Below are 12500 nucleotides of genomic sequence, written 5' to 3' on the forward strand. Positions count from 1 at the left end.
AGAGAGAGAGAGAGAGAGAGAGAGAGAGAGAGTGTGTAACTTTCCAGACCACTCTGGAGGACGGTGAAATGATGCTGTATTGATGAAGTGTTTCCATAGAATAGTGATAAATTGAAATCTCTGAAGATTATCAAAAAGTTTATCAAAATATAATTCGTGTGTCTCTTTCTTCGTCTGGCCCATGGAGATGTTACATATTTAGTCCGATGGAAAACACAGCTTTACACACACACACACACACACACCGGCGTCGTGGTGACAGGCCGTCAGAGGAAAATGTGTTTGTGAGCGAATGCATATTGTCTAAGAGGAAACCCATCCTAGCTCATTCAGCTCCATTTGCATGGATATTGATATTTTCAGCCCGTGCGTTTTGTTTGGGGAAACAACAGATGAGTGTTGTAGGTCGCATGCGGAGATCAAAGGCACGGAACAGGCTGCACTTCCCGCATCAGAAAAACCCACAGAATACACTCCGTGTTCTGACTGGATCAGTCCAAGACCGTCCCATACGAGTGCCAGTACGCACGTCAACAGAGTTGACCTCAGAACAAACCCGCTGTATGGCCCAAACACCAAAGAACCCCAAAACCTTTCATTACATCATCAACCACCCACCCCTTTGTATTTCTCTTTGTCCTGACAGTGCAGTGTTTTTAATTACTTTGATCACTGAGACTAGGTTGGGAGTGCTGTGAATTATGCGTTTTGTATTGAGTCCTAAGCTTAGCCATCTGCATATGTTTACTGGCTGACCTGAAGAGTTACTTTAGTAATAAATCTCCAGGACTTAAGTATCAGTTGCTCTGATACCTGAAGCTGCTTTTAAATGTATGATTAAGTCATTGTTTAGTTACTTTAAGCCTTACCTTAGTCTTTAAGGTCTTTTTCAGATAGTTGTTTTATGAAGTTCTCAATCATTAACACACACACGAACACACACGCGCTCCTGTGCACAGATACCCAGTTTAGTGCTACAGCTTCCCTCTGAGTTAGAGCGCGATGCACACAGGCCTGTCTGGGAAGTTTGTGAGGACTTTATAATGACAAGTGTTGGCTATCAGTGACACCATTGGCCAGCCAAACATCGTAAGTCTCCCCTTCAGCTGAGTCCAGCTCCGCCCGGGTCACTCAACATCCTGGCGTAGTCGGCGAATCAAAAGCCAGCTGTCATTTGGTATTGATCTAGCACAAAAAGAACGCGGTTCTGTTATTAATACATCATTTTTTTATTTTTTTTTTTGCAGCGAGGCTCATCTTTATTTAACAGCAGAGCTGTGGAGAGAGAGAAAAAAAAAAAAGGGAAAAGTTTTCTGGGGTGCTCAAGTTTAAACATCACACAGGCTTTTTAATTACAAATGAATTCTGACAGGTCTGCTGGGTAGCAACCTGGCCCATTTTAAACATGATGCTGTCTGACAGTTCCACACTGTTCTCAGAGAGCTGGAACATGTGGAAGAAATTGGTCTTTTTGCATTTCACAGCTTGTCACTTCCTCTCTGCAGCGAACTTTGACCTCCCACCGAGCTCCTAACACCCCACAAGGGAAGTGTCCCCACTCCGAGGCACTCCGGGAGATTTATATTCCGTTGCCACACAGGCCAAAAAAACAAGTAAAGAGGAAAAGAGGGAGAAAGAGAAGGGAGGAAAAAAAGCGCAGGTACTTCAAAAAAAAAAAAAGAAGAAAGAAAGAAAGAAAGAAAGAAAGAAAGAAAGAAAAGAAAAGAAAAAAAAAACAGAAAGTGGAGGCAGGTGAGGGATGGCTGGAGAAGTGAACCGTATCTGAAACTCAAATAGCCGATCGGAAGGTGTTCCTCTCGGCACGTCAGCCAGGGAGAGCGATAAACGGAGGTGGCGTTAGCGTTGCATTTGCATCGGGATCAGCTCAGCCCGCATTTCCTTTTTCCACAGCGTTATTCCGTTCACCCAAAGAGATTCCCGTCAGCCTGGGTCGGAGAGATTGGAGAGACAACCTCAAGCTACTCTCACGTGAAAATAAGATTCAGTGTAGAAAAGTGGAAAAGAGATGAAGCCTGTCTGCCAGCGCTCAGTCGCGTCTCCTGCTCTCCTCCGTGTTTTGTATTGAGACGTTCTCTCTCTCTCTCTTTTTTTTTTTTCCTTACCCCTCTCAGAATCAGGACAAGGATACAGGGACCTTTCTTGTCATCTAATAGAAATTTCTCACACTTTCATTTTGACAGACATCTTGACTTCAGGCATGCGATCTTCTGTCTTTGATATAATTAATCTTCTAAAAAAAAAAAAAAAAAAGAAAGAAAGAAAGAAAGAAAGAGTGAACCCCCCCCCCCCCCCCCCATACCCAACCCAAAAAAAAAAAAACCCAGCCTTTGTGCTGTGTCACATAACGGTCTTTTTGGACCAGAAGAGGCTTAATGCCATACACTTATGCTTTAATACACATGTTGACATATCTTGTTTCTAAAAAGAAGAGTAGAAGAAAAGAGAGAGAGAGAGAAAGAGATGTTCTATTGGCTGAAATCCAGCCCAGCGCGTATGCAGAGTACTGAGTACTGAGTTCCCATCATATTTGTCCTTGGTTTACTGGATCAGTAAACGCAGGCCATTAGCTTGGGTTCCTTTAACGTACATTTCGGAGTGGCTGGAGGCCTTAGGGGTGAACTGACCTTTCACATCCACGCAATGATCCAGTTACTGGGGCTTTGTTTGAATTCAAACGACTAATTAAATCAAGGCCTTTTTTTTCTGCGTTGATTGGCCGTCAGTGCATCAGTAATGGAATGAAGGCGGGAGAGGGGAAGGGGACGTTTTGGGTGAGGTCGTGTTTCGGCAGCTTGGTCTCCTGTAGAGGAGGCGAAGGGGCTTGAACCCCTGAGCGCAAAGGCACAATTTTAAGGATTTGTTGTGAAGCGTCTTTTAGAAAACGCTCGGTTGTGCTCATTGACAACCCCCCCCCCCCCCCCGACACACACACACACACACACCCCTCAGGGCTACTGGGGTTCTCATCATCAAGTCAAACTCCGGTGGAAGATCATACTGTCTCAATCACGTCGCATCCACACTCCAATTAATTTTCATCTGCCCATGTTTCAAATTGAGGCTTTAACCTTTGTTATATGGAAAGACTGTTCTCATAGATGTCAGAATGCCCCCGTTTCTTCTGAATTGTACAGAGGGCCTCCCACATCCCCAAAGGGGTTGACCTATGTCTTTAAAAAACACAGAAACAAAATGTCTTGATGTGACATCTTTCTCATAATGTGAATTTTTGCCATGATATAGTGGAAGATCTTATGAATTCATGTGGAAAAACGGAGACCAGCAACATTGAAGGACAGTGGCTGAAAAAAAAATAAGACTTTTCCCCTGTCGTGTCCACTACCACGCTACAAGAACTAAGTACAACATCTGGTTTGTTTAATATTTACTCGCGTTATTATGAGGATATTTCATATCAGTCATATCACAAATGACTAAACATTTTGTCTTTTTTTTGTTGTTGTTATTTGCAGTGATGAAATATATTTGCTCTAATTAAAACCAACCGTTCGTCGACCGTTTCGCAAGCCGTTTGCTGATCATTCAAATCAAGCAGGGCACTTATTTGGTCATCACAAAGCATCAAGACCGGTTCTCTCGGGTAATCAATAATTCATTCGCGGTTCGATTCGAGGAAACTTCTGAACCAGCGCCAGGGCAATTAAAGCCTAGGTGAGCACTGAGGGACAGGGCGGTCACTTTTCACCGCCAGTTACAGGGCGCCTGGCCTCCAGGCCTTACTCTATAGACAGACACACACACACACACACATACAGACACACACACAGATATGCATGCACTCGCACAGACACACACCGACACACACACACACACAGATAGGAATGCGCTTGCACTCACACACACACACACACACACAGAATATGCATGCACTCGCACAGACACACACAAATAAACACACACACACACACACACACACTTTTTGGGAAAGCAAGCGATAACAGGAAGCGGTTGTTGGCCCTGAGAGAAAGCAGGTTGGAGCTGTGGTCCTGTGAGTTCAGGAACATAGCCTATAGCTGTCAACGCTGTGCTAATTCTGCTCCAACACCATCTGAGCATCAGGCTGGAGTGAGCGTAATTAAAGGCGAAGTTTCAGCATCACCCCCCCCCCCCACACACACACACACACAACCCCCCCACCCGTGCGTACTGTTGTAAAGCCAGAGATAGAGGAGAGTGAATGAATGGCCAGCAGGGCTTGTGGTCTCTGGACGGGGAGCAGAAGTGGAGAGTAAGCCCCAGTACCACAGGACTGGAGGAACAAAGCCCAGCACTTTTATGGTCTTCAGTCAGACTGTGGTCTGGGCCCCAGTTTACACCACATGACAGCTGATGGGTTCATACACATAATTACTAATAATATAATATGTTATTGCATCAAAATAGTGTCTTTTAACACTTTGATCTCTGTTTTTCTCACAACTATTTAAAACACATGGTTGGATGGATGGATGAATGGATGAAAGTGGGACCATTTGTTATTAAATTGTGATCCTGATATATAAAAAATGTGTGACACCCCCCCCCCCCCAAGAAAAACCCCTCAAAAAAACAGTGCTTTGCATTTTGAGTAAAATGACCATGACCAAATGACTTTTCCAGATGAGTTTATGACTTGACAGTGGCGGTCTTTTATCTGTGAAACGTTCAGCGAGGCCTTGTGTCTTTTGGTAAAGAAGCAGCTTGACCACAGTAATATCCCCACTCTCCAACAGCATATGTATGACAGAGACAGAGAGAGAGAGTATGACCTCAGAGCATATCAGCCAATAGGATGAGGTTACTCTATATGACAGGCAAGCCAAGCAAGAGGAAATGTAGCCATTACGCAATACCTCCGCCTTTAATGAGATGAAAATGCGACATCTCCTCTCTTAAACATAGCGCCGATTTCAACCTCATCATCACGTTTCTCCTTCTCCTTCTTCTCCTTTTTTTTCCCCCTTTTTTTTTTTTTTTTTTTTCACACCGCGAATGTTTACCAGCCAAACTGGTAATTAAAGACTACATCTGTGTTTAAATTGAATCTGATGTCAGGTCCAGACTGAGGGGAAGAGAAGATATCAGTGTTGCTGGCAGGCAGGCCTATCCCCTTCCCCATTAAAGCTCACTTTAGCTTTCAGACGCGCTCTCTCTCTCGCAGCCTCCCTATGCTTAAAAGTTATTATAACTGATATATTTAATCCCTCAGCAAGACAGAAATTATATCATCTGGGAAGTTTCCATATTTATTATATAGATGTGAGTGACTGCGGCAGGGAAGAGAAGAGAAGGGAAGAAGAAAAAAAAAAAAAAAAAGGCAATGAAGGGGAAAGAAAAAAAAAAAAAAGAAAAAGTTTCTCATCGTGAAATTTTTACATGTATCAAGCTTAGGTTTACTTAATTGGAAGCTCCAGGCAATGCAGGGGCCCTTCTTTAAATTCTCTGAATGTTAATATGCTAAATAATGCAAAGCCCCTGCTCTTCAAGCATGAGACACACATCTGGTGGCTTACCATTTAAATTACAGACACAGAAAAAAAAGAGAGAGAGACAGAGAGAGAGGGAGAGACAGAGAGAGAGAGAGAGAGACAGAGAAAGAGAAAAAACACTTCAAAAGTAATTTTCCAAAGGAAAGAAGAATGGCAAAATGTATTACAACTAAATTTAATTTCTTTTTCGATTTTTCATCATGTCTAATTGCGTGCATTAGAGCAATGGGGAGACAGAGAGGTTGGGTACAGAGATGAAGGGAGATGTGTGTGTGTGTGTGTGTCTGTGTTTGTGTGTGTGTGTGTGTAAGGAGAGAAAGTTTTAGCTTTCATATTATTCCCTTGTGTTTTGTTATGGGTGAAGTCTTGAGTATTGTACAAATCAGTTTATTTATCTCAAATGGAAAAACACTGTGATTAAATTCGCTTTGTAATTTCAGTTCGGTAATGTAGATGTTCTTTTTTTTTTTTTTTCAACGCGCAGTGTAACGAATGGTTTTGTCCGCACTTTAATCGTAATCAGTTTATTAAACTTGCGTTACCAAAACGTGAACCCAAAAAAAAATTCTTTGGTTTTTTGGAAGCTGATTTTAAATAAACTCAGTATTCCCCGTGGCATATTTAACTCACTGTAATTTAGATTCAATTCAGACGCACTCCAAATCATAATTAAGATATATATTACAAACATTACCAATATTTTTTAAAGGTGTCTTACTGATATGTTTCTTAAGCTTACCTTTTAGCAGGCAACATGGCTAAACTGTGGCACTGTAGTATAGATAACTGTAGGGAAATTACTGATGTGCATTGAAGGTACACCATAAGCATAGACTGCAAACCTATATTATACATTTAATACCACACACTACCACTATTCCTGCAACAGGGTTTCCACCACTTACAGGGCAACCTCAGGGGCTTCAACACTTCAGGACTCACCAGTCTGGGCTGTGTAAACACACTTGAGTTTATTTAGATTTGAAACTGGTGAGTGTTATTAATCAGAATTACCATTGTGTATACTGTACCTGTAGAAAATGAATTTAGAGTAAAGTAAGACCTGACGCCTGTAAAATTTTTTTTTTTTTTTAAATCTCTCGCTAATTGTGTAATTCATATTTTCACATATTTTTACATTTTTATTGCCCAAATTCCCAAAATGTTTATATTATTAACGTGCATCTTATCAATCTTAATCTTTAGTCTATTCTTCAGAGAGACAACACCTCTGTCTGTCTTTGCAGCCAAAATATTTTCCTTATGTTATTATTTACTTTACTGTATTATTTAGTTTCTGACGAAATTCGTATGAATTCCTATGAAAATCTCTGACCTTTCATGTTCCTGGAGTTGCGTTTCTTTGGAAGAAGAAGACAGGTGTGTGTCAGTAGAGCTGTCAGAAGAGTCCCTGTTGTGTAACGTTGTGTAATATTTGTCTTCTCGTTGTGTTTGATGAGTCAGGGAGATTGTGAAACGCATAAACACGAAGGTGGATTGTGATTGGATGCTGCTGTAGAACAGTCAACTCCAGTTAGACTTAACCCTCATAAATAAGAGGAATGCATTTGGACCTGTCTAAACCCGGGCGCCTGCGAGACAGCTCACGTGGTTCTGAGTCGCTCCGACGCCCGGCCCCCAGAACCCGGCACCCCTGTTCAGAGCCAGAACTGGACCCGTCGGTGCGGTGGTGTCACGGTGGTCAAAAATGGTGTCGCGTTTGCAGGTGGGAGGTCGCAAAGCTGAACACTTCAAGTGCTGGGAAGTCAAAAAAAAAAAAAAAAAAAAAAAAACGTTTCCGTTTTAAGGCGTAAAACGCGAATCCTTCAAACGATCTGGTCCCGAACAATAACAGCAGTGTCTACAATCCCCGGCGTTATGCCACCGTCCTGAAATACTGTGAACGTCAAAAACGCTTTTACACGTTTACCTAACGCAGGCAAACCAGCGGGAAAGAAAAACGTTCCTCGTAGAAAAGTGTTTTCTAAAGCGTCACGCAACAAGTCACCTCCTCGTCTGCTCTCCTCTCCTGTTTTTAGTGCCGTAACTTTTGGGGGTTTTGGGTATGCAGTGATAGGGAAGCTCAGAAGAGGGAGAAACGAGAATTAAAGATCCCTCTCCATTCACAAACACTGACAAGTTTAAAAATGATTTTTGTTTTTTTGGGGGGGTTTTTGTCTTGTTATGACACATATTAGTGTGTCCAAGTGAGGCCTGACAGTTGGTGACTTTGTGTTTCATTAAGAAAGATTACGAGAGAAGATACTGTGCAGATACCGAAAAGGGTCGTGTTGTTAAGCAGGCTGCCTTTGAATTGATCCAAACGTCACAGTCAATACATAAAACTGAACACGCTCCAACACTCCAGCGTGCAATTCCACTCTTTTGTTCTCTGCGTTGTCAGTAGCGAGTGATGTTTTGAATTGTTAAAAAAAAAAGAGTACTCGAACCATCTTTTCTTTATCGGTGCGCTCCAAGTTCTGAGAGAGAGAGAGAGAGAGAGGATCAAAATTTGTGCCGTGATCTTTGAAGAAGTAGAGCTCTGTAAAAGTTTTGTGATTGGCTCTCGTTAAAGTCTTTTTTAATACACGGCCGTGAGACAGCGGACTCCTCTCCGGGTAAAAGTCCATGTTTTTTTTTTTTCTTTAAATCTATTAATAGTACACCTCTCCGTGTTGAGCTGAAATGTACATGAGGGATTTGACTGAAAATATTTATTATTTTGTGGGGGGGGGGGGGGGGGGGGGGGTTGTCCTCTCTGGTCTACAGATGCAGTCATTCTGTGACCAAGGTCGACGGGTGTCCTGTATATTAAAAGGGACCTAGTAAGAGGGACTTCAAAATGTGGTAATTTTCAAATGAAAACACATTTAGGCTGAAAGGGCATATCTTTACTACAGCACACTCTGATGAAGAAGCCCAGTGAATCTGGATGAGCTGAGGCGATCCTAAAAGAGCGTCTGTGTTAAACTATAGGGAGCTCAATTTCCCAGATAAAAAAAAAAAAACAAAGGTTTAGTCCCGTCCCCCGTCCCCCCCCCCCCCCCCCACACACACACACCCCCCCGTCACAGTTCAGTTTATATATGTAAACCAGTCACCACTTAGGGTGTAGATACTTGCTTTCAATCATTACTATAGTTACTACTGCTCCTTAACTCACACCAAGTGAGTGAGGTACAGCAGCAGGAGGGGAAGAAAAAGAAGGTATTAGCCTACAGTAAACAGGCAAACACAGAATCATGAAAAATAAATAAATTAAGTAAATAAATAATACGTTTTGGCAACTGAAAATATTGATAGTGAGGAGGATTGTATCTTTGACGCTCGGGTGAATCTGCGAAGGCCTGACTGAACGTGTTGAGAATTCTTTTTTTTTTGTTTTTTTTTTTTCGTTCTGAACGCGTCTGTCTCTGTATCTGCTTTTAGAGTGACTGTTTACCGACCGTAATGATGAGGAAATGGGTGACATCATGACGACCCCGTTTTTTAAAAAATTTTATTTGAACTAATGACGTTTTATCACACTAAAAACGCGTCGCGTGTTCGGGGAGGAGGTCAGAACGGTGGTCTGGTCGAGATGTGCGGCCGTGGGTACGCTGTTCGGAACGGTGGATGAAACGGACCGGTTTAGACGAGGTGGTTTTCAGTCTAAGCGACCGTGACAGGCGTTGGCCTGGGTCTGTGAGGTAGAGAGCAGCGCCCCTGGGGAAAAGCTCCAGTGATTTCGGGGGGGGGGGGGTGAGAACAGTTTGTCCTGGGACAAGACTTTCAGTCTGAACAGGTTAATACAAGTGGAAGTGTGATAATTATGGGTCTGAAATTGAAACCAAAGACTCGTGAGTCATATAGACCGATTATGGATTTCCCTTTAAGTGTAAAACACGAGAGTTAACCATGTGTTTAGGCTCAGCGGTCTGTTCTTCACTTGACTTTGCAAGCTCTCAGAAACGATCAGCTGACCCGGAGAACCTTGCCTGTAAACATCCCATAATTCATTCATTTGCAAAACTGAAACTAAACGTGTTAAGTGTATAAAAAGTACTGCACTGACTCTCAGTGTTACACACCAGTAAAAGTCTTAATGCAGCTGAGTCTGAAAAGAAGGGAAATTAAAAATAAATCATAATTTTATTACGTACATGAAATCAAGGTTTAAAACTCATTCATTTTTTTTTAACTGTGCTTGAGGACACACATAAGGTCAGGAAAATTAAACACGTAATAAATATGTACTAAATATAATATTGGGACTCCAGTATGAATGTAGGAATATTAATTTTCCTTAATGCAGTGAAAGATAGATTGAGATCCCTTTCACTGAATAAATATATATTTATTATACGTGTGTTTTATATGTAAAAATTCACCAGAAGTAGCCGAAAGGAGGAGTTGCCATTCGTGTTTTATTTGCAAAACAGAATCTCAACATATTTAAAGTTAACAAAGACATGAACAATGTTTCATCTTCTTCTTCTTCTTCTTCTTCTTCTTTTTTTTTTTAATACCACGGAAAGATGGTATTGAAATGATCCCAGAGCCAGAAGAGATGAATGAGAAAAGCAATCCTTTCCCACGGAAAGCCAAGCCTGGAACGCTACACAAGGTAACAGCATGCTTTAGGAAAGAGATTCACCCAGGAAAGGGGCTTCCACCCACCCCCTTACGCCCCTCCCCTCTGTGTGTGTCTGTGTGTGTGTGTGTGCGTGTGTGTGTGTGTGTGTGTGTGTGTGTGTGTGTGTTTGTGTGTGTGTGTGTGTGTGTGTGTGTTTGTGTGTGTGTGTTTGTGTGTGTGTGTGTCTGTTGCTCCCTGTATTCTTCCATTCTTCTACTTATTATCTGAGATTTGTCAAAATCCATTTCACACTAACAGGTATTGTTCAGTCTTCAAAGCCAGTTGTGAAGCGCTTGACAAGCCAAAACAGCTCTGATTCTGTGAAATCAGCAATGCCAGCATGCACCCTTTTCTCTTAAAGTCCCAGGATCCCACCTCTGTCTCCGCTCTGAGGAATTCTGCTAAATTAATCAAAGCATGTGTGTGTGTCTGTGTGTGTGTGTGTGTGTCTGTGTGTATCTATTTGTGTGTGTGTGTGTGTGTGTGTACCTGTTTGTGTGTGTGTGTGTGTGTGTATGTGTGTGTGTGTGTGTGTGTGTGTGTGTGTGTGTGTGTGTTACCTGGTACACTTTGAAGTGGTAATTGTTGAGTGACGTTTCTCTGCTGATCTGGCACTGCTGTCTCACAGCCTAAGTCCTGCTGTTTTGATGTTACTGTTACGGTTAGGTGTGTGTGTGTGTGTGTGCGTGTGTGTGTGCGTGTGTGTGTGTGTGTGTGTGTGTGTGAGTTGGATGGTGTAGCTGGAAATGTTTCTGCCGTGTTTTCCAGAACCTTCCTCTTTATCCTCATTTTCCCAAACGCTTCCCACACAGCTGCTATCGAGGGCTAAGTCCTCAGTGGATATACTAATGATCCCGCAGTCCCCTCTGCAAGGCTTTTTCAATCAGAACACTTACACACGGGGCTCAAGAAAAGTCACACGCGTTAGCCTATATCACTGTTTAGCAGGGTTTCCGCGAGCAGACACGCTTTGGTTCGTATTCTAATATAGATACGACTGAAATCCCATGGCTACGCGTTGGAGGCCGGGTCGCAGACGCGGTCCGTTCGCAGGCGTCGGCGTCAGAGACGCGGTCTGCTCTCTCTGGCTGACACGGTTAAGCCGGTGTCTGCGGTCGTAGCCTGTTTAGGTAGAGCTCGCGGTGTCAGATGTCAGCTGCACCCGAGCACTTGTCTAATGATTAAGCGCAGTGAGCTTAAACCTGCCTCAACCTGGGAGCCAGGGATCGCGTTACAGACCCCCATCCACCCGCGGCCCACTCTAATTAAAATGTATTTTCTGCGGGCAAAGCCGCATTCCCCGTGGGACCCAGGGAAATCACATTTAAAAATCTGCTCTTAAGATATCACATTAAATTTATTGTCAGGGCACCGGAGAATGGAGCCGTTAATACATCCTGTTTTTCTTTTCCCTCTCTCTTTACTTTTATTTTTTTATTTCTTTCACGCGCTCTCTCTCTCTCTCTCTCTCTCTCTCTCTCTCTCTCTCTCTCTTGTTTATTGTCTACATCAGTCTGGAATCTGTGCTGTCTTTGCTAAATGCTGCGTTCTGTAAACCTCTATTTTTTTCTTTCTTTCTTTATTTCCGTTTTTTTTTTTCCTAGTTTAATGTTTAAGGCATTCTGTTCTGCCCTACTTGGCTATTCATTTTTTCAGGTGGAAAGAACGAAAGAGAGAGAGAGAGAGAGACAGAGAGAGATAGAGAAAGAGAGAAAGAAAGAGAGAGAGAGGGAAGGAAGAAAAGATAGTGAGTTTCCAAACTACAGGACTCATTAGCATATAAAGTCACGAAGAATCCCAGGACTTACAGCAGCAGGCCTAAGCCTACCCGGGGGCACTCTCTCTCTCTCTCTCTCTCTCTCTCTCTCTCTCTCTCTCTCTCTCTCTCTCTCTCTCTCTCTAGCTCTCTCATTTGCTTGACAGCAGGAGGAAGCAAACTGTTGCATGTTTGTTGTTTGTTTGTCTGGCAGCTTAAGAATAATGTCTGTGCCCAGGGTCGCTCTCGTCAGCGCTGAAAAGCTCCTTTTCTCTAACCCAGTCTGAGCATGCTCCTTCCATCTAACTCAGTCTGAGCATGCTCCTTTCTCTAACCCACTCTGAGCACGCTCAGTTCTCTAACTCAGTCTGAGCACGCTCAGTTCTCTAACTCAGTCTGAGCACGCTCAGTTCTCTAACCCACTCTGAGCACGCTCAGTTCTCTAAGTCAGTCTGAGCATGCTCAGTTCTCTAACTCAGTCTGAGCACGCTCAGTTCTCTAACTCAGTCTGAGCGTGCTCCTCACGCTCGGGTGTGTAATAGCTTTGACTGCTGGAGCAAAACAAGGCCTATCATACGTCTAACAGTCAAACATTCCTCTCTGTTTCTCCCTCTCCCTC

This window comes from Chanos chanos, chromosome 3, assembly GCF_902362185.1.
Source record: "Chanos chanos chromosome 3, fChaCha1.1, whole genome shotgun sequence".
Lineage (NCBI taxonomy): Eukaryota > Metazoa > Chordata > Actinopteri > Gonorynchiformes > Chanidae > Chanos > Chanos chanos.